Source organism: Podarcis filfolensis (assembly GCF_964270895.1).
Source record: "Podarcis filfolensis genome assembly, chromosome: 3".
NCBI lineage: Eukaryota > Metazoa > Chordata > Lepidosauria > Squamata > Lacertidae > Podarcis > Podarcis filfolensis.
In genome coordinates this window covers 35,139,455-35,162,714 of record NC_139606.1, presented here as the reverse complement: position 1 = coordinate 35,162,714, position 23,260 = coordinate 35,139,455, and the positions used below count along the sequence as shown (strand labels likewise).

The 23,260-nt window shown below is 41.1% G+C and overlaps 1 long non-coding RNA gene across 3 annotated transcripts in view; it reads left to right on the top strand.

Annotated features, from left to right (window-relative positions):
- The window catches only part of LOC310759853, a 42,600-nt gene that overhangs the window by 4,087 nt on the left and 15,253 nt on the right, over positions 1-23,260 (top strand). The window contains exon 3 of one of the 3 annotated variants that reach the window (XR_014546573.1): positions 10,984-11,082. The exons of the other annotated variants lie outside the window; for them this stretch is intronic. This is a non-coding gene — a long non-coding RNA (uncharacterized lncRNA). Of the gene's footprint in view, positions 1-10,983; positions 11,083-23,260 lie in introns of those variants that run through there. 3 annotated transcript variants of the gene reach the window in all.

The window sequence follows — 23,260 nt, the reverse complement described above, 5'->3', positions numbered from 1 at the left end:
TCTTCAGATGCTTTGTGTGGATACTTGGTCTTTTATGTGCTGGAGAATAAACTGAAACTGTGATTCTCCTGGCAGTCTGGTAGGGGAAAATATTAGCAGTCTGCTGCTTTTGGTCTGCCATTCTTTCACTTTCATTACCAACTGCAAGGATTCTGAACTCGTTCAAAAAGCTAAGAAAGTAAATCTAAAGGTTAGCCCAATGATATGGGAATCTACTGCCTGGTTTCAAATTCAAGCAGCTTGCGCTGGGTCTTCTCTTCATGAACCCCTCTGCCATGTGGCTATGTCTAACTAACTCTTTATTCCTAAGAGATCTGTCATCATACTTTGAGGAGGGGGATCCCCTCTTTGTGGGATGACGCTAGGAATTTGAAGCACGGCACTCTCTGAGGTATCCTGGACCCATGTTATTAAATACCTTGTAAATTAATACAAGAACCCTGAACATGGTCTGGTAGTGTATGACCAGTCAATGTAAGCATTTAAGCACCAGAGTTATGCACTGGTGATAGTCTGTCCCCATCAATAGCTTGGCCTCAGCTGGAGCCTCTCAACCAGGCCAAGGGCAGCTTCACGTAGAACTGAAGGTGGAGCTAACCAAATAAGCTGCAGCTCCTCTCTAAGGCTGGTGCTGAGGATGACCAGGTCTTACTGGTCTTAAGTCAACTTATCACTACATTGCACTGGCATTCAGCAGTGGCAAATACCATCACATTGGAAAAGGTGACATATGTCAAACATTCAGAAAACATGCATTGTTATTGGCAGGCCACCAGTCAGTATGCACCAAGATGTGTCCACTACGTGTCCCTGTGTGTTTACACACATGAAACTCTGATTCACCATATACTGCTTCAAATACAGGTGTATATTCTGGATCCCAGCCTGAACTAGATATAGCTGCTTTCCAGTTTTTGCCTTGGTTTTATTGTTGTTTAATTGATTGCATTTTATATGAGGCTGCAGCAAAATGTTGAAGAAACTCAGAAACCGTAGCAGCAATGTCTTATTTCCTCTGTTGTAGGCGTGATGCTACAACGATTGTCACACAGATCAAAAATGCATGAGCTGAGATATAACTCAAGGGACAACATAGTTCAGAAACAATAGATTGCTACTATCATTGGGTGAAGCAGAGATTCTAGTAGTGTCTCACATTACAGGTAGAGCTTATTCCGCAGGGGCTTAGGGGAGATGAATGACTAAAATGTCTGAAGAAAACTGTAACTTATTTCCTTTTGTAGTGGGCTTGCTTCAGCGGCTGATGTCTATTGCTTCAGCAGATTGGTTTTATGTAGCTGACAGGTGGGCAGGTGTCGAGATGGATTTTGTCTGGGCCTTTTTTGTTGTTTCATTTGTAGCTTATTTTAAAAGGCAGGGTTGTATTCATTTTGCTATCATCAGAAGTTGCCGTTTGTGTGGGGAATAAGAAGCTTGGGAGGAAATCAAAGCACTGGAAGAGAGCAATCTGGATTTCTGTTGCTCTGCCTCTCCCCACATCCACATCCAGCCCTGTTTGAGGGTTTCTCCTTTCTGTCCTTTTCTCTGGATTAACACCTAGAGTTGCATTCCAGTAAAGGTAAATTATAATATGTGGGGTGAACCTACCCTCAGCAGCCAGAAACATCATAGCCAGACACTGGAGAGACCTGTCAGGAGTAAGCATGGACCAATGGTATCAAATAGTATGGGAAACAGCCTTATTAGAAAAACTAACCAATAAACTAAAACTGACATGGGGACAAATAGAAGAAGACTCCTTCACTCTGGTATGGCTCCCCTTTATCACATAAACAGCCCAACAAGACAATGACAAAAATCCGCCAACAGCATACAAATCAATACGGCTAACCTGGTACAAAAACACACACACATACCACTCACACATGAAAACAAAGTTCACCACAGCCAATCACAAGCAAGCAACAATACCCTAGGCCTACCCCAACCTCTCTCACCACCAAAGGAACACAAGCGAATAGCAAAGAGAAACTGCACAAGCGATGCTGATACAAAACCCCACACATACATTAAGTAGAATAAAAACATCACCACCCAACCCCACCCTCACTCATCAGGCACCCTCCACCTCTTTCCCCCTTTTCTTCCTAATGTAACACTAATGTCTCAACAAATGAAACTGATCTGTACAAAATGTAACTTGAAAAAAGAGACATTGCACATACAGTGGTACCTTGGTTTAAGAACAGCATAGTTTATGAACAACTTGGATTAAGAACACTGCAAACCTGGAAGTAGGTGTTTTGGTTTGTGAACCTTGCCTTGGAATAATAACATGTTTCGCTTCCTGTTGAGTGTGTTCCATTTGTAAATTGAGTCCCCCGCTGCTATGGGAAAGCACGCCTTGGTTTAAGAACGCTTTGGTTTAAGAATGGACTTCTGGAATGGATTAAGTTCATAAACCAATGTGCCACTGTACTTTTGTAAACCAAGAAATATTTAATATTTAATAAACAAACAAACAAAAAACAAATCAGCATTCTTATCCAGACATTAAAGCTGCCTAACCCAACCTGGTGCCCTCCAGATGTTTTGGACTACAGTCCCCAACTTTCCTGACCACTGGCCTTGTTGGCTGGAACTAATGGAAATTGTAGTCCCAAACATTCAGAAGGCACCTGGGTCAGGAAGGCGGACTTAAAGGGTTCTTAACCTGCTTGCGACCCTTACACATACAATGAATTGCTCCCTGCCCAGAGGATTCATAATTCAAGTACAGTGGATAAGGTAAAGCTGAAAAGAGAGCACAGGCCTTACAGAAGCAATATGGAGGATCAGGAGGGTTAAATGATAGCAGGAAGTACGAAGAAGTGAGGCCATGTTGATTCAAGAAGAAAATGAAACCTGAGGTAAAACTTTAGCTGTTTGGTGATGGTTTTCTGCTGTGTTTTGTTTGTTTGCAATCAAAAAGGCTGAGAGGCAAAGTATCATGGAGAGAAAGGTTGTTAGTTTACATATATGAACAATCACATTCATTGAAGTGTGCTCTTAAGTATGGAGATCTCAAGTAGTATGTTTATTAAAGATCACATCCCTAGAGCACTTTTGCCTTCTGTTATCACATTATCACCATCCTCCTCTTCCTAACTGGATTGCCTAGAGCAAGTGTCACAAACATGGCATTAATGGATACATGTGTACCTCAAAAGGCCTTCACTGAGGCCTGCAGAGTGTCTCCTACCCAGTGAAATTAGGTTTGAAAGAAACATTCTTTTTAGGCAATAGACTAGGGGGTGGGTGGGTTGGTGAGAGAGAGAGAGAGAGAGAGAAGGATAGACAATTTCCTCAGTTTGCAAATGTGTCCATGGGCCCAAAAAGGATGGCAATCATTGGCCTAGAGTCACTGTTACAATTATATTATTTTGGACCTTTTCTCTATGTGTTATCACCGTGCAATTATCCTTTTTGAATAATACATTACTATTGCCTTCCTTTCGGCTTCCCCACAGGTTTGTAGATAAAAGGTCAATCAATCAAACCATATCCTAATTCTCATAGCTAAATTGGGTACCAGATTATTCCAGCCATGGAAAGAGTATTCATGTGCATCTAGGGAAAGAATTCCACATTAAAATAGTGCCAAATCTCTTTGAATCACTTTTCCTTTTATAAAAGAGCTTAAATGCTTTTGGGGAGTTTTGCAATGCCAGTTAGATAAATGGAACAAAATTAAAGCAGAAAAGAAACAGCTGAATATTTAAAGACTTGGTGATTGAGAGAACTATTTGGTTATTTAATAGCCTCCCAAGGGAAGTAGTAGAAGATTCATTATATTAACCAGGCATCACCTGAGTTGGAAAATATGTTGCATTGGCTTAAAAAAAGATTAATATTCCTGTTATGGACAGAAATTCTGCTTCTCACCTTATATAGACATTTGGTAAAGTGAAGTGAGTTATGTAAAACACTCAGGAATTTAGTCATCCTGATGAAACATCAAGTTGCTGAATTGTTGCAAAATAAAACAATTTTCACTCAAAATAGCTTTGAATTCACATGCAGAAGAGAAAACTTGATGTCATTAAGTATTTGACTCAGCTGAATCACTCTGGAGAAATGATAACATCACATGTTTTCAGATGTGTCACCTAATATCAAATGATTAAATGTGCATCAGTGTCTTACACTAAATGCCCAAAATTTGGTGAACATTGAGATTCACAAGTGAATGTTATTTTTTTTTTTTTTTTTTAAATAATATTTATTGAAGTTTCCAAAATACAGAAAGAGAAGAAAAGAAATTATGAAGATACATTCAGAACCTTATTTTCAAACATCCACTTTCTGGGACTCCCCCCTTCCCCCACCCCTACCGTATTCCCCTTTCATATTGTTGTTTCCACAAGTTCTGTTTCTGATTTAAAGCACAATTTATATACCCCATTGTTCAAATTTAAATTTATACAAACCTTATGCAACACCCTTGATAAAAAAAAAAGCAAAAGATCTCTCCCCATAGCCCGCCCCCTTTTCTTTCCACAATGTCCCCCTTTTTTCCCATTAAAGTAAAAGCACACAGAATAAAAGTATAAAAAAATAAGAAATATATTAGAAAAAAGAAAACCAATTCAGAAAATAGTTGCAAGCCTTTGGATTCTAATTCTCCCTCCCCTTCCCCGGTTTAATTTCCCTTATCCTCCAATCTATGTTTCCAGCCTGGAAGTCTTAAGTCCATCAATCCCATTTTTCCCCCAACTCCTTGCAGAATTATTTCCCATTTTTAGGATTACTTTTTAAAAATTAATTCCTAAATCTTTAAAAATGTCAAATTGTAAAATTCCCCCCATTGTTCTTTCAAGGTTATAGTCCAGCTTCCTCTTGTTCCGCTGCTAAAACTTTCTTATTCAGAAGTTTAATAACTCTACATGGGTTGTTGTTATTCAGGAACAAAAACTTGCGTTCAGTCCCTTCCTTCTTCAGTAAAGTATTCTGTTGTCTCCTTTTAGTCTAAACACCCTGTAGACGAGATTCAGTTTCAGTTTTGCAGCTTTCCCAGGAGATAACCAGTTCTGTGAAATTCCGAAGTGTTGTATTTTTCCCGGCTTACGCCCATCTTTGTAATGTCCCGAAGCTCCTCTAGGGGGGTTGTTGTAACTTTGTTTCCAAAAATCCGATTGTTCTCCGTATTTTCGCCATTTTGTATTCAAGTCTTAACAAATTATATCAAGTTGTAACAAATTTGACCAGCAAGGTCCTTGTAATAAAATCCTCTTTAAAATTCCGACTTTGACAGCTACTTTGACAGCTGTCAAAATCACCGGCTCTTTTCACCAGGCTCACTCCTCAATCGCCCCGGTTCCCAGGGAGGGGGGTGCATTTTCCTTCTCCTTCAATTCTTCCTCCAGCACAATTCTTGTACTTTCCCATCATGGAATTCTTGATTTTAGCAAAGATACCGTTCTTTTTGGGCCTTGGCTTCCCAATCCTTGTTTTAAAATGTCTACAATAGGGAGGGGGACTGACTTCCTTTTTAGATCCCCCCCCGCTCGTCTCAAATCCAAAAAATTTTTCTTCTTTTAAACCCGATTTCCAATTTACTCACGGGTTGTTGTTAAAAGTCCAAATTCTCAATGGAAGAAGTCAGCGCTCTCCGCCGGATGGCATGCGGCTTCGCTCGGCAGGGATGGCAGAGGACTCAAAGCACCACGCTTCTCCCCGGCACCCGATCCGTAGCCTTTAAAAAGGCTCCTTCACGAGTCGGGAGGGCGCTAGCGGTGCTAGCCGAGTCTCCAAGTCCACGGCCCCCGTGGCCGTGGTTTCTAAGGGTCCCCGCATCGCCGGTGCGGTAAAACCCAGCCCCTGCCGAGCCGGCTCCCTCCGGAGCTCGGAGGGAGTCCGCCATTCGGCGATGGCGCCAACCCGGAAGTCCTCACAAGTGAATGTTAGCATTCACTGAGACCGGGGTGGACTTTGGTAATATGACACCCTGAGCAAAGCTCAAATGTTATCTGGGCCTGATAAAACATTTCAAATATGTTTCCATATTTGTTTTAATACATTCACCATGTTGTTAATGTACATGTGTCCTCAGAAGCACGCCCCGTCGACTTCAATGGGACTTACTCCTAGATAACTGTGTGATATAATTGCAGTCTTTTTGTAACATACATACAAAAGAAGCTCTTGATCGTTTTTGCCTCACTTTCACTGTAATGCTGCATTTTTGAAGACTGGCCACTAGAGTGCTGCAGGTATCCATTCAATATGAGTTTCTGCAACATTGCTAGATACAGTTCTCAGCAAACATACATTGTAAATAAAGATTGCGGCTGTGTGTTTTAAATGCTTTATTGCTTCTGCTCTGCCCTTCTTGGAAATTAGCTGTAAATGGAGTGGCTGGGGGGACACTGGGTTGTTTTTATTGTCTTGTGAGAGTGCAAAACATACAAACACAGAGCAGGGAGAGATGTTTTGTATTGCCATCATGTTTTAATGAATGTGAAATAAGCAATTAAACACACACAGCGGCTTGTCAGTTGTATGCTCTCTCTATAGCTGTATTGATATAGCTGTAAATAATGGATGTGTGTGTTTTATTAATTAGTTGGTGCTAAGGCAGGGGAGTCTCTCTTTTTGCAAACAATTGGACACCAGTTATGGCTCAAGTAAAATGGTGCAGGGATGTCCTTTGGGACTGGTAGGGCAGGAGGCAGGAAGGCCAACACTAGGTGGAGCCAGAGCCAATGACAGGTGGAGCCAACGCAGTCTCTAGTATTGGCCTCCTTCTTGCTGAACTCTGCAAGGGTGACACGGACCAGGAGGCATAGCTGTCAACTTTCAGATTTGAAAATAAGGGATCAGCAGCCTCGAAAATAAGAGATCAGCAGCATACCTGTCAACTTTCAGATTTGAAAAAGGGGATCAGCAGCATCACCTGTCCCAGAGACAGTCTACGGGATATCTAACAATCCGGGATAGCAGCGGGAAGCAGTGGGAAATGGCGCTGAAATAAGGGAATTTCCTGCAAAAAAAGGGAAGGTTGACAGCTATGGCAGGAGGAGAGCTGAGAGTCAGGTCTACTCTTCTGAATTAGTTGTATGTAAGAAGGCAAGCAGGGGGGCTTGGAAGAATCAAGACTGTCGGTGGGGCACATAGAATCATAAAACCATAGAGTTTTTGTGTTGGAAGGGACACTGAGGATCATTTAATCTAACCCCCTGCAATGCAGGCATATGCAGCTGTCCCATACAAGGATCAAACCTGCAACCTTGGTGTTAGCAGCGCCACACTCTAACCAACTGAGCTATTGCTGTGCCCCTTTCTCCCTATAGGACCAACCTCCACTGATATAGAAATGAAATTGAAGGCCAGGCCTTTAAATGCTATGCTCAAGGCTTCAGCATTAACTGGCAAACAAATAATGCCCAGCATAGCTCCTTCTGCAGAGGAAAAATAGGCTTGTGAAATCCTCAAAATATCACCCCTTTCCTTTCACACCCGACTTTCGAGGTAGATATTTGCAGATACAATCTAGAAACTGATCGAACTCCCCCCCCCCCCTGGTTGTAGATGAACTTATATTCTTGTGAAGTAGCATGATGTACATAATTAAGTGCCACACAGTACAGTTTGTTTGAAAGTCAGCCGGTGAGTTGGTTCTTTTATTCCTGGTCAGGATCAGGATCCTCCTTGCCTAAGGTCAATTCTTTCATGTTGGAAAGCATTACCCATAGGAAATATTTTAAAAGTGGCTAAGGGGTTGCAGGTATTATGTTGAAAGTAGCTAAGAGTAACTGTAATGTGGATTGTGAGGACAAGTATAGAAAGGGATTCTTTCTTCAAGAAAGTGGCATTTCATCAAACAGATTTAATGAGGCTGAAAACCCTTTTTCTTATTCCTTGTGAAGTTCGCGAATTTGTGAAACGCATTCCCAGTTGTGCAGTGGGTAACCATCCACTAGTTTGAAGGCAGAGTAAGCCGAGCCACTTCTAATTTCACTGGCTATAATCACCATAATACAAGCTGAGAGGGAAGCACCAATGCAAATGGGAAAAGAAGAACAAAATCAGCATAGAATACAAATCTTAAAACATCTCAGTCTGCACAGCTCTGCTATACCTAGCCATTGCTGAAGTTACTTGCACCACATCTTTAAGATACCCCGTAACCATTGTACCATACTGTAAGTCTAAGATTGGGGAGACTTGTGTTCAAATCCCCACTCAGACACAAAGGTTGCTGTGTGAGCTTGGACAAGTGTCTATCTCTTGGGCTAATCTACCTCACAAGGTTGTTTTGAGGATAAAATGGATGGCGGGAGGGGGGGAGAATTGTGTGCTTCTTTCAGCTCCCGACCTCATTGTGCACCTTCAGTTGATGACTGTGCATCTGAACATGCTTACAATCCTCCTTCAGACCTTTCCACTCAACACAAGAAGGTTAGGGATGGAACTGGTGTAAAGTATCCCAATCCAGATCAGCCTTTCCCCTGCCCCTGGATGCTTTGTGTCATAGCAACACAATTTGATAATTTTACTATCAATGTAATTTAAATGCACATGGGAAGGGGTTTTGGACCTGTGCAGAGTAAGCCCAGACTGCACCCAAGCCATGAATTTGGCAAGCATGGGAAACAAGTCTTATGGACATATATGCATAGAGTACCTGCATGTCCAGGGAGATCCTGGGTTTATCCAGCCAGGTACATCACCACCACCATTAGTTTGTTAGTTAGTCACTTTATTTTGCTCAGGGGAACCCAAAGCAACTTACAACCAACCAAACAAACAAACAAACAAACAAACTAGATGGAATGAACCATTGGTCAGATCCAGGGTAATTCTTACATTAATACAGTTAATTGTTGGATCCTGAGCGCCTTCATACTCAGACGTTTTGGCTCCCGAATGCATCAAACCTCAAAATGAGTGTTCCGTTTGTGAACGTTCTTTGGAATCTGAACATCCAATAGGGCTTCCGTGGCTTCCGATTGGCTGCAGGAGCTTCCTGCAGCCAATCAGAAGCCATGCTTTGCTTTCAGAACGTTTTGGAAGCCGAACGGACTTCTGGAATGGATTCTGTTCAACTTCTAGTGTATAACTGTATGCAAAATTGATCTTTTCCCTCTTCAGCCCCAGTGTGATTGCTTAGGGATTGGTGTAGGGATTTCAGAAATCCCAGGATTCTGAAGGTACTGACAGAATGAAAAGCCAGGCAAGAGAAAGCTAATAGTGATGGTTACAACCCCTCTTTAGCCATGGTCACTGAAAAAGGAAGGATAATGTTTGACCAGCAAAAATGCCCTTGATGGGGGAAAGGAGAAAAACAGGATCGTTGATGAGAACTAGAGCCAAGTTGCCTTTCTCCTTAGTCCGTCATTAATTTCCTTTCCGTTTCACACTTCTGAGTGCTAAATTGGCAGTCTCAAATTCTACTGTATAAAGTTAATGAAGGATGTGTCTTTAACTTGCTTGACATCTGGCCTCTCTCTTAATGCCTGTTACTTGCCAAGAAGATTTCTGATTCCTTTAATCAACGGTTCAGAGTTTTCATTCCCTTTTTAAAAAACCTCCTTATTTTTTAAAAAATCTGATTTCTGGATGCTAAAAAAATAAAAATAAGAGAGAGTGAATATCCTTTGGAAAGCAATGCATTTTATAACAAATACTATGCTGTTTATTGAAAGAATCACCTGCTCATAATTCTGGAATTGGTGCATGTGTGGACAGCCATAGTCTAGATGTGATGGCTATGGTGTCCAATCCAAGTCTTCCTATTATCATGGAGGTGCAGCCAAAATGGCCTATCTTTTTCAGTCTACCTCAGTCAGCCCCCACCTGTGTTCCCATAAGTGTATAAAGCTAAATTGCCGGTGTCAAATATGCAGTATTTTTAAAAATACATATAGTAAAAATGTAAATGAAGTCAAAAAGTTAATATATATATATACACAGAATAGAGTTATATATACTAATAGGACCCAGCTTAAAGATATTAGACTGGGGGGAAATAGTGACAGTGTTTATGAATAATTCCTGTAGCATTTTCGAGCAAAGCAAGCACCTACCAATTCTGCATCTAATTTACGCTCCCTGCATCCCAGTGAGATAGGTTAGGCTAAGACATAATGACTTGCCCAAGGCCACCCAGGGAGCTTTATGGCTGAATAGACTCTCAGAAACTGGGTCTCCCATGTCCGAACTGCATCCAACGCTCTATTCACTGCAGACCATGCTAGCCCGCAGGGGATTCTAAGGATAACATTCACCCACACAGAAAGGCTAGCAGAAGATACACATGCATCCTATTTAATCCTGTTTGGATAACTTTTTCAGAGATAACAAACCTTTCTTTATGCAGAATTGAGGTAGAAAGTAGGGTTGCCCTGAATGTTCCTCATGGACATTTTTAGGATGAATTTTGTACTCTTGAGGAGATGAAAACAGTCTCTTAAAAAACCCTAGCTTTCCCCTTTTTTCCCGCCAGAGCTATTTACAGAGCCATTGTTTTCCTTGGGTTGCTGCTGCTTCAGCATCATTTTCCTCACTGATCTATCCCCCTTCAAGTGTTTCCCGCCAATCAGGGACCACTTTAGGGTGGCACCTGAATGATTGAACTCCCATTTTGGATATGCTTGTCTTACACCTTTGTTGTTACATTTTAGTCAACCGAGTCAATCTTGTGCTCTCATGCTTTTAAAGGAATTTGAGAGCCTTTTCATTGTCTTTTTTTCCTCCTGCTTTTATCTTTTTTATATGGGTTTTTACCTGCTCACTCTGCTGTTTTACTGCCTTTTTTATTGTGTTCTGTTCTATTGCAGTGTTTTATACGCAAGCCACACTGATACTGTTCCAGTGAAAGGTGGGGTACAATCCAATAAACAAATAGATACATAATGAATGCAATAATATTGCTGAGGGCAAATGTTGCTGAGTGAGAACAAAGCTTCCGAGGATGGTCACATGGCCCCTAAATAAACCTAGTGGTCTAACCAATCTGTGTGTTTTATCTTGTCTAAGCAGGCAATGTGCCTGGAAATTGAAGAGAAAGGAGAGCACAGCTATAGCTAAAGATCTCCCTCAACCTATGGTCACAGCATGAAACAGCCTTCTCCTGACCTTCTTAAAGTATGTTTCATATTCACTGGTCAACCTGGTCATGAGGCCCAGTGACTTCTGAAGCCCTTAGGAGCCTAGTTGGACCTATATACATATGACAGATGACAGTGGGAGGTTCTTCCATGAAGTTTAGCTCAGCTGCTTAGAGCATGGGGCTGATAATGTCAAGGTTGCGGGTTTGATCCCCTGTGGGACAGCGGCATAGTCCTGCATTGCAGGGGGTTGGAGTAGATCCTCAGGGTCCCTTCCAATGTAGAGTTGGAATTCTATGATTCTATGAAATGACTAGTTCATTTATGGAGGAGATACATGGCCAGCCCTTGTAATGTGTGTTTGAATTGGCTGGGAAAGACCAGTATAGCTGGCTAACCCTAGTCCTGTGATAATTCACACACACACACACACACACACTCCCAAGAGCATAAGATCACACCCCAGGGAAGTGCTCACATTTTGCTTTGTGTGTTTGTCTGGAAAGGAAGCCACACTTGCCTGGCCCAATTTGCATTGCCACAACCAGTGTGCGTAGTTCAGCAAGGAACTTGACCACATGCCCCTATTTATAGCATATATTTAAGCATTTTGTCTTATAGCTCTTAGATTGGAAATAAAAAGCAAATGTAAGTGAAACTGGCAACTAGTATTATTATTTCTCGCTGTGGACTGTCTGGATTTTGTCCTTCAAGGAAAGCAAATCCTGCAGTGGAGCCATTTGTTCTACAGTATAATGTGTTTTATAAGCTTTGCTGAAGTAGTGAATAGAAATGAGAGGTTTCAGTTACCCCCTGTAGAGACAATTGCAATCTCATCATCAGCCTGATAACAGTTGATGGTTCTGTGGTCACCTCTCCAGGATTGCGGTTGATACTGATACATTTCTTCTCTGCTGAAAAACTTAACATCCAGCTTTTGTTAAATTTTCCCTTGGCCCAGCTGTGTTGCAGTAGAGGGGATGAAATATATATAGGATAGATGACCTCAAGAGTTATAAAAAATCCCAGGTGAAGAGGATTCTTTGCACGTAAAGGATAAAGGTTTTATCATTTATTTAAAAGAGCTGCAGCCTACCCCTCCAAGAACTGAGGGAACGTCCAGTAAATAAACAGTGAAATGGCATTAGGAACATTAACATGTAGTTTAAAGCAGCAATCCTATGTAAACAACAATCATAAAAAAACCTGCACTTTGTAGCAGCAGTATGCAAAACCAGCCACTCAGTGGCATAAACCTTTCAGAAAAGATAAGTTGCATATCTCTGAAAACAGATAAATCCAGGTTTGGTTTGGTTTAATTTCAAAATGGTCATTTTTTAAAGTGGAAAATGGCAATACAATGAGCAAATAATATAGCCGATACAGCAATGATGGGGTTGTTATAATTGCCTAGGTAGGCAGGAGTGAAGGAATTATAATATGCTAAGCACTAGATAAATGAGTAGGGTTGACTGGGAGAGGGTACAGCTATAGATAAAATGCAAATCCTAACACTGTGGCCAAAATTGGGAGCCAGGAGAAGGAAGTGACACTGTCTAAGTGACTGTTCTAACTGAAGACTAATAGAATAAGTAACTAAGATAGGAACAAGAGACAACAAACCTTTTTGAAAAAATGGAGATAGGACTGGGATATATTAGGAAGGGTGAAAGAGGATTGAGATAAATCAAATAGAGGGTTAAGGATGCTGAGGTGGGGGAAGAACCAGGGTTATTCACACCTCTCTCTCTCTCTCTCTCTCTCTCTCTCTCTCTCTCTCTCTCTCTCTCATTCCCCTCTCTCTCCCCTTTCTTTGTATTGATTTTTTTCTTCTGACCATGAGGGGAAAAGGAGCAGGGAGTTTGAAAAGTTTAAAAATTCAAGTTATGCGAAAGTCACATTCTGTCAGGTGCTGTAAAAACTGACAGATATCAATGTGAAAAAAGTAAATAAAGTTGTCCAATTGGTGCTGATGGTCAATTCCTGCCTCTCCTCTCTGGAGGAAAGGGTGAGCCTATTTGGAGCTTGTTGTCGTGGGAAGAAAACCGAGAGAAGGGTTTTTTGGCTATGTTGCAGGGTGTGTGTGTGTGTGTGTGTAAGAAAAACCAGGGTTGTTCACCTCCTCTCTTTTTGCTGACCATGAAAGGGAAAAATAGGGAGAAGTACTAGGACCCCTTCGCCTCCTCTCTGCTTGATTTTCTTTGATAAGAGAAAAAGAGAAGGAGTTGATCCAATTGCTGCTGTGTTTATTTTGCTGCCTATGCTGGCTCTGGCGTTGGCTGTGTTATTAACTCCTTCTCTTTGCAGGGAAGACTAAATGTGGGCAGTTGCACATTGTGGGAAGACAGAACAAGGAGAGGAGAGGAGAGGGAGGGTGATTGTCACCTTTTTATGTATTTATTTTGAGGATGTGAGGAGTGGAGAAAGCACCAGAGTTGTTCTTTTCCTTTTTGCTTTGCCCATGGAAGGGCTTTTGGGGAATTGAGGTGGGAGATGCCTATGAATGGACTTTTTGAAAATGGAAGGGGGAGAGAGAAGAAGCCCCAGGGCCCATTCACTTCCGATTTGTTTTGGTAGCCTTGTGAAGGAGGCAATTGGGAGTTAATCCGGCCATGGATGAAAAGTTGGGAAAAGCTTTTGAGAATGTGTGTGTATTGGGATGGGGAAAGAAGTATGGAAAGAAGTGTATTTCATGTGGAGCAGTCGACAGACAGCTTGTTGAGGCACTTCTTGAATATATGTATGTAGTTGCAGACTTTTTAAAATGCAAGAATGGAGGAAGAAGAAGCTGCTTGAGATGGGCATCAGCTGAATATTGAGATAGGTGGGTAAGCTATGCCAACCCTTTATTGTTCCTGTGCTTGCTCCATGGCATGGTTCATGGATAGATCTCAAGTTATTGAGAATAGGAGTAGGAGAAGCACAGTGCAGACGCATAATTATCATTACAAGCATCAACATTAATATTACAAATGATAGTATGGGGAAAGAAATCACCTACTGCCCAACACATAGCTGTCAACGTTTCCCTTTTTTAAAGGGAAATTCCCTTATTCCGAATAGGATTCCTCGCAAGAAAAGGGAAAACTTGACAGCTATGGCCCAACGGTTCAAGCATTCCATTGCGTGAGCCTGTGCCTGAAGTCTGAAGTGTTGCAGCCCAGTGGGAACTAGCTCTTAGTATCATGATGTTTCTTGGTGTATTGTCCTGTCCTATATATTGCAATAACTTTGTAAACTACAATGGTTTTGTCTTCTGTCTGTGACTCAGAAGGTTATAAATATGAAACAGTCATGATGGATAGGCTCTCAGTGCATATTATATATTCTGCAGACGCTGAAAAAGAAGCGAGAGAAAATGTCTCTTGTATGTGCAGTCAGACTTGTGAATCTTGCATATACTTCCTGTTGTCTACAATTCCCTTAAAATGCTCTCTATTTGCCTGGAGGTTTGGGGATATCACAGGTGGTTTTGTTGCTCTGACCAATGCTTGTAGCAATCATTTTTATGTTGTTTCTCTTGATTTCATTACAAATAATTGCCAAAAGACAGCATTTTACTATTTTAAAAAAAATCAATGTTATGGCTGATTTTCTTTTAAAAAATGCAGCCCTTTGTAGCTGTTAAGTTTAAGTACTATCCCTAATCAGCCACAATGTCCACATGACAGTTGCAAGTCATATTCTGAGGTTTGGAAGTTCCGTCTTGACTTTTAATCCTTTCGGGAAATGATTTAAATTTCAGTTATGATTTAATTACATTTGAGGAGAGCCATAGCTCAGTGGTCAAGCACATGGTTTGCATGCAGAACATTCCAGGTTCAGCCCCTCTCACATTTCCAGTTGAAAGGGTCAGATAGCAGATAATGTGAAAGAACTCTTTCAGTTAGGGTAAACAATCCTAGGGAAACTGGACAAATGTTCAGACCTGGTATAAGTTCGATGCTGTAGCCACTACAGTTTCCACAGCAATGAGATGCATGTTTGAACTGTCAAAGACAGTAGCTGATGGTGGGATGGTGATGCTCACCTGACCTCTGGTTGCATCACGGCAGCTTCCTGGAAAGTAAAATGGGAGAGGCGAGGAGGAGGCAAGGTCAGTTCAGTTCAAACACAATCTCAGCGATGGCAAAATCTTTCTTAGTTTTTGACTAAAGAAATGCCAGTCCTTGAATAATTTCACTCAGGAACTCAGGCTGTCTGAGAACAAAAACCAACACTGTAACTGATGGGATTCCAAGGTACCCTCTCATTCCACACTAGTAAAGACCACTGCTTCAGAGCCTGGCCTTTTCACTTTGCTCCCTGAGGCTTCCTAGGAGCTGATGAAGTGGCCTGGAGAAGTTGCTGAGTGTCTCAATGGATGACCAGTTCTTGGCATTCTCTGCAGTTCTTCTGCATTACAGCACAGTTGAAACAAATAGCAAAATAAAAACCACCGATAAGTATCATGTGCCCTTAAAAAACAAAACAAAAAAGCAAATCCAGTTGGTTATGTTGATGTGCATTCTAGAAGTTAAGCGTTACTAATCATAAGAGTCTTGTCTCTCTTCCAAATTTCTCATGGGAAGGATACAGTGTGCATGCTTGGCTTCAGCAACGACCCAGTTCAGTTCTTGCCATCTCTGGCTGAAAGAGCTGGGAAATATTCTCTGCCTCAAATGTTGGATAGCTGTTGCCAGTGGGGAGTAACAGTCTCAGGACACATACCTGGGAATGCCTTCGGCCAGCAACATTGGAGAGAGATGGTGCCAGTTACAGGAAACAAGCTCTCACTATAAGACAACTCTGTATGTTGTCTTATAGAAAGGTTTCCTGTAAACATCTAGAATATCAGCACCACCCTGCTATGTGTTTGAAAACAGTGCTGGAGTGATAGATTTTTATTTTATTTTTGCAGTATAAATAATTTCTGTTTACAATGTTGCAAAAAAAACCCCCACAAATATCCTGTATTGGAACCAGAAAGTTCAATACAAAAACACTAAGAAAGAATGTATTGGAATTGATATAAGTTATTGTCTATAAACATTATTGCTTCTCTAAATTTCTTTGCTTTCATTGGAATCAACTATAAACTATTTATAGTTATTCCAATCCCATGTTGTGTGTGAGATATATCCATAGGGCATGATTCTGACGCTGGAGATGTTTTGGATGAATGCCAGCTTGAATTCTGTACAAAGTTATGCCTAATTTGAAACAAATGATAAAAATAATAATTCTTTTTCACATTTCTTACTGCTTCATATCATGTAGCTTGTTGATCTCTTCTTCAGCTAATGGGTTGGACCAAAAGCTCAGTTGCCAAAGACACAACCATCATTTTTGTTTTTTAACTTTGTGTTGTTGTTTTTTTAAAAAGAGAGGGCCAAAGAAAGGGAGAAAGAAGGGTAAAGAAGGAAGAGAGCAAGGAAGAAGGAACTGAAGCAAGAATGGAAGTGTGTGCGCACTTGTGTGTGTGTGTGTGTGAGAGAGAGAGAGAGAGAGAGAGAGAGAGAGAAAGAAAGAGAGAGAGAGAGAGTGCTAGATACTTAAAACAATAAAAATTATGGTCCACACTGTGGTGCACCCAAACCTGTGCAATCCTCCCCACTGGTAGGTCCCTGTGCTCAGGCTGGGCTGGGTACAATGGACAGCAGTTGGGCTGTCTGATAACTGGATCTTCACCCCATGCCAAGTCTTTGTATTATCAACCAGGGATGCGGGTGGTGCTGTGGTCTAAACCACTTAGCCTCTTGGGCTTGCCAATCAGAAGGTTGGCAATTCGAATCCCTGCGATGGGTGAGCTCCCGTTGCTCTGTCCCAGCTCCTGTCAACCTACCTGTTTGAAAACATGCCAGTGCAAATAGATAAATAGGTACTGCTGCGGAGGGAAGGTAAATGGCGTTTCTGTTATGGTGGTCTGTTGCACCAGAAATGGTTTAGTCATGCTGGCCACATGACCCGGAAAGCTGTCTGTGGACAAATGCCAGCTCCCTTGGCCTGAAAAGTGAGATGAGCGCCACAACCGCATAGTTACCTTTGACTGGACTTAACCATCCAGGGGTCCTTTACCTTTACTTTTACTATCAACTAGTGAAGTTGTGGCCAAGTTTTAAACTCAGTTAATCTTCTGTACTATTATTGTTCCCAAACACAAACCCTGACTACATGTGGGCACACAAAGAGAAGTATAATTTTTAAAAATTATAGATTGTTATATGTTTGAAAGAATTTAATTTTAATTTTTAAAAAAATTAAAATCAACTTCATTTGAATTGGGGGAGTTGCTCTGAAAAGGTTGAAGCCCACTGATGTAACTCACAGAAATTCGATCTTATTCAATGACAATGTTCAGACAGAAACCTTTATTTTTCTTTTGCAGACATACATCTTTTCCTGACATACATTAATATCACAATAGATTCCAAGGGAAAGGGGCTAATGTCTAACATTCCTTCTGGACCAACTTTAGTTATGGTTGACATTTCAGAGTAAATAAAATATGAAAAGGAGCATGAAAGGTGCAAATTAGAATCTGCAATAGCTCCAGCAAGCAGTATATTTTCCCACGTTATTATTCTACATGAAAATCTCTTGAGGACAAGAGAATGAGCTTTGTAATTACACAAAATATATGCATTTTACAATTGCTTAATATGGCATGATACTTTAAAATGATAGCTCCTTGTGTGAACACTTTATAGCGAGGAACTACCTAATTAGAAATTAGGGCAGTAAATCAAAAAGTTTATTCAATCTGCTGGAACCCCATGCATGAATAAATTATGCAAAAAAATTAAGTAGAGCAGAAATATTAGAAGGTCTGAAACTGATCCATGTGAGACCTATAATTTACAACTAAATTTTCTTTTATCAGTGCTTAATAATTTTGTGGGCTCCTGATGGGGAAGGAAACTTTAAAGCAATTCTTTGAACTTTGTATGAGGGAAAGGATGAGGAGTTGAGCCATTTTGGGGGTAGTTTTTTTATCCCCATCTCCTTCACCAACTTACAGATCCTACTATACTTTGGGCTTTTAGACATGGATTCATAGAAGTCTGCAGAATTGTCTTTCTTCTCGTGAATTTATTCAGCAAACAGCCATTTCTTCTGAGAGTCTCATCGGGGGAGCTTGCCTGCCTCCCACCCTGGAAAGCAAGTTGACTCCTACAAAGAGGAAATGCCAGTCAGACATGGCAGGAGGGATAGAGTTGCTACTTGAGCAATCAAACATTTATTTTCTCATAAATTTAATTCAAGGCTCTGCATGATGAGCTCTGTCTTGTAAGATATACACTAGCTCAAAGATTGCCAGTACCAAGGATTTATGAGAACTAGACTAATAGGATAGTTTGGAATACTATTAATAAAACAACTTGCAGTAGGTTAGGCCAATGGTCTCTGTGAGCCATTATGTTCTTGGACGTCTGGACTGGACTTTTCACTTTTTCTGCATCAGTCTCTTTCAGCAGCAGAAACAAAGGGTGGGTAGGAGGAGGTTGCCCAGTTTAGAAGAGTTTTGTGGCATTGTAACATCCTTGGTGTCTCAGAGTTTCAGCCTATCTACACAATGAAGTTATGCAGGTTTTCATATTTGCTATCCTTCTTCCAAGGAGCTCCAAGTGGCATTCAAAGTACCCCCTTTTGCCATCCTATCTGTACCACCACACTTGTGTGACAGGCCCAAGGTCACATTGTGAGCTTCATGGCTGAGTAAGAATATGGCTCCCTGGTCCTAGTCTGGCTCAATACATCCAGATGCAGAACCTCAGGCCCGGGGGTCAAATGCCAGCCTCCAGGCCTCTCTGTCTAGCCATTGGGAATTTCTGAGGCACATCCAATTCTGTAGACTGCAATTCTCATCATCTCCAGCCAGCTTAGTCAATGGCTAGAGATGATGGGAATCGTAGCCCAATAACATTTGAGGACCCAAGTTTGAAGGACACTGATCAAGGAAGGAAGGAAGAAAAACACACACACACACTTCTCTTTTCTTTTAGCAAACAGCACTGCAAGTTTCACCTGAGTGGATTCCTGGTAGTCTGTAGATGGAATTTAGGAGAAGAGGTAACTACAGTATTTGATTCATATACTAATTTAAAGCAGGCAGTTCACGATGTGAAGTTAATCTTCCAAGGTACAGATTAATTCTAGTTTTGTGACCCACCTGGGAGTACAGGATGACTGCTATCTATATTCTTGGTTGATTTGTAAGAGTCTATTCATATTGATTTGTAACAGACAAAAAACATAGCATAGGAATGTTCACTCTTTTGTCTAAGACAATTACATTTTGAAATAATCTTTTGAGAAAACTGAGAGGCACTCAGCTGAATGCAGCTGAAGGCAATGTTCCATACAAATGAAAAAAGTAACTGACCAATGCTTATGAACCCCGCAGAAGTCAACCACATGAAAAAAATTAAAGCACCCTCTACTGCTCCAATCTTTGCTTAATGATTGCTAAAAGGAAAAGAAGCATACCGCACATTACATTAACTCAGTATAAGCAGCCCATATACAAACATTACATCCATATTTTTGGCTCGATGAGACTGTGGTGTCATGGCATCTGTGAATTACAGCACCATCTATGTCTTCTCAGAAGCAGGTCTTAGTGAATTAAATGGGGCTTACTCCAAGGTAAGCCAGGTTAGGATTGCAGACCAAATTATTTAAAGGTTTTGATCTTATTTTGGAAGTTAAGTAAGTGTGTGTGTGTGTGTGTGTGTGTGTGTGTGTGTAACTTAAACTGATAAATACACAAATTAAAAATAGGAGTCAGGGTGGGGTGGGGGGAACAGGCTAGCTGGGAAGCACCTAGCTAGACCTCATTAGCCTGTAATATAGTGGTGGACTTAACATGATCTCTTTTCGCCTTCAGATACATCAGATTAAAAAACAAGTTTGATGGTTTCTGTGACCAAGGATGAATGCCATTTGTAAATCACACTTGTCATGTCTTACTGCTTAATCAAAGTAATACACTGACATGGATAGTGAAATTGGAACTATGGGAAGCAATTCCTCTTCAGAAAGGCACTGAAGGCATGTGCCTGGGATCCAATTAAAGCAGTGAGAAGCAACTACATGCTAAATGTTAAGCAAATGTATAGGAGCTCTTTAGGAGTATATGTCACGATTGTACTGCCACCTCTTCCTCTTTTCAGATTAGCTTTTTACATTAACAGAACCTGGCAATTCCAATATCCTGGAAAGGTACCAATGTGCCCCGCAGCTGCCAAGATAAGCTATTTCCAGAAATGAGACCTTTTAGGACACATTTTGCAAAGTGTTATGCCTTTGTGGTAGATCACATACTCTGTGAACGTCTCATCTCATTTCTATTATTATTATTTTTCAGTGCCTAGGGAAGATCTTCCTTTCCCAACATGCCTTTTAAGTGAAGATTCTTACCCCAATCTGCAACTAGATTGATTTTGTAGATTGTTTTCATATGTGTGTATTTTTATTGTTGGTGTGTTTATTTTGATATGTTTCATGGGAAGCAATTCATTACTGTGTGTAGGCAAAAACCCAAGCTATAGTGCTTTGCACCTATCAGCCTCTTCAAAGGAATTGCTTCATATCCTTCGACCCAGTAGATTAAAAACTGTGAATTCATGGAGAAGGGCCTTTTCTGTTGTGGCACAACTAGGAAAGGCAAGGCAAAGCAAAATATACATTGTTGGTGTGACAAGTACCAAACAAGCTTAGAAGAAAGGGTTTTATAGAGCCTGCTGCCTCCCTACTGGATCTGGGGATTAGCTGTCCACCTTAAGATAAAGGCACAGGAATTAACCTCACACCCAGTTAAGACACTGATTCATCTGGCTATGTATGGTGCACAATGGTTGGCAGAAGCTGGTTCTGCAACTTAGAGGGCACCCTTGGCCTGTGGAGTCTCACCTGTCTGGCTGACACAAGCCTCAGAGTTCTGGTGACACAGGAGACAAGGAAACAAACACTGGAGATCCTAGTTCACCCCCTCTCCTCCTGCTGTGGGTGCCACCCCCAGTTCATACAAGGACTGGCAGTGGGATCCTCTTTCCCTATGAAATGCTCATTTGGTTTTCAGTCCAGGAATGGGTGGTCTTCGGAGCCACAAAGCTGTGAGTTTCCCCACTCTGCCAGTGGGCAGCTTGTGATGTGCAGTGGCGGAGCGTGGAAATGCTACTTCAGGACACAGGAGGGGTTCTAAACTATGTACTGTTGTGAATCTGGGAGGTGCAAGGCAGCCTAAATTCTGGATCATGCTAGAGCTGGAATTTAATTAAGGTTTGGGGTGGCAAAAGCTAGTCTCGGGTGTGAAATGATAGCTAGACTCCTGTAGATTTAAGTGTGTGTTAGACCTTGCTAATCACTTAATTAAAACCAATTAAGTCAGGACTGGTGTCCTGCATGAGATGTTTAATTAAGCTTGTGCCAAAAACTATGTTGGATTATCTGGGGGTTAGAATCTAAGGAAATGTAGTGTGTATTCTAAGCATCAGTAATTAGCTCATGTAAAGCTCAGTAGGTTAGGCATATTTCCTGGGTTGTGTATTGGGTGTGGTTATCCTAGCTGAATCAACAAGTGTTAATGAAGTCAGACAAACTTCTTTGTGAGATGGGGGCCTGGGGGAGATTAAACCTTTAGGTGCTCAAAGCAGCCAAAAGAAATAGGTGTTAGAATGTAAATGAATTAAAAGGGAAGAGCAGCGGCCTTGAATTTGCCTATCAACAGTTATTAACCAGGCAACAGGATGAGTGGGCAGAGTGCTTACCTGATCATGGCACAATCCCCACTATGGTGAGCTCAATGGTACTTTGATTTATTATCATTATTTCTAATTCTGTACCTATACATATACATTAGCATATTCAAATTTTATGCAAATATGTGCCCTCTGGGGGGCATTTTGTAAGTGGCCATCCCAGTCTGCCTTTCTGAAGCAACAAGGATTAGTCTGCCCCTCATGGCAACTCTGCTGACACTCTCCTCCCAGCTGAGAAAATGGCCGCTCTTTCTCTTTTAAGATGAGAGGCCAGTTGATATTATCTGACCTATAAATAAAGATGCCCAGTGTAGGAATGTACATATGTAGCCAATAAAAATATAGCAGAAGGTAAAGGAGATGGATTTGTAGTCATACTTAGCATTATAGTTATCTAGTCCTGCTCCTAGTCTTCAGACATTAGATTCATCTAATGAGACTTGCACACATAAGGACTAATTGAAGATAGGATGTCCATCCATATGTACTAAAGATGTAATTAGGAACACAAAATGCTGTATTGTTATTGTCTACGTTTCAGGACAGACCCAGTAAAAATGTATTTTTTACAACAGTTAAAAGTTCTGCTATGGCAGAACTGGATATTTTTATTCCCACAACTCTGGTAATTTCTAAAGCCCTTCTCTTAGAAACTCACATAAGCTGTTTATGATAGAATTTGACCTTTAATAAACAGCTTTGAAATCCTTCTAATTACCCAATGTGAATGCCAAAGTTGCTCAGATTTGAGCTTTCATATGTAATGGAGTAATCTAATGTTCATATCTGAAAGCCTCAAAGTCTTGCCTAGTCTCGATGGGCTAAATGTGAAGCATTATTTGCATGGTCCTAGAAACATTCACTATCTCTTCCCTGTCCCTGGTGACTAATTATTCCTCCTGGTTTTCCTAGTCATATATTGTATTTTTATGTTGTGAACCACACTTAAGAGCTAAGCATGAATGGCAGCATCATCATCATGATATAAAAATTGTGCTATAATAGCTCAGCTCCTGGCAGACAGGTGGATCCACATGTACGTTCTCTGACTTCTTAAATAGTTGTATACATCACGTTTCCCTAATCTCAAGGTTGTTATTGTTGTTTTTAATGGTGCAGTTTTGTCTCTTTCTTCAACTACATTATCTCAGACTAGCTTAAAGTAGGGATTGAAAACAATTCTTCAGCCCAAGAAACCGTCATGGGCAATCTTCCAGAGGTTACATGCCAGCACCTGTAGCACCACTTTGGTCACATATGGAGAGACCCTCATGTAAGCCCTCATTCTACCACATCCTTTGGGTACCATGTTGTGTGGTGGTCACCTCCTCTTTCAGTCTGGTTGTCAGCCAATTGGCAATTAAACCTGCTAAGCTGCATAGCTCTGTGTACCTGCTGGCAATATTGTCTTCAGCTGTGCTTAAACCCTTCTACCAAGTGGGGAAATATCTCCTCCTATATCCTCTC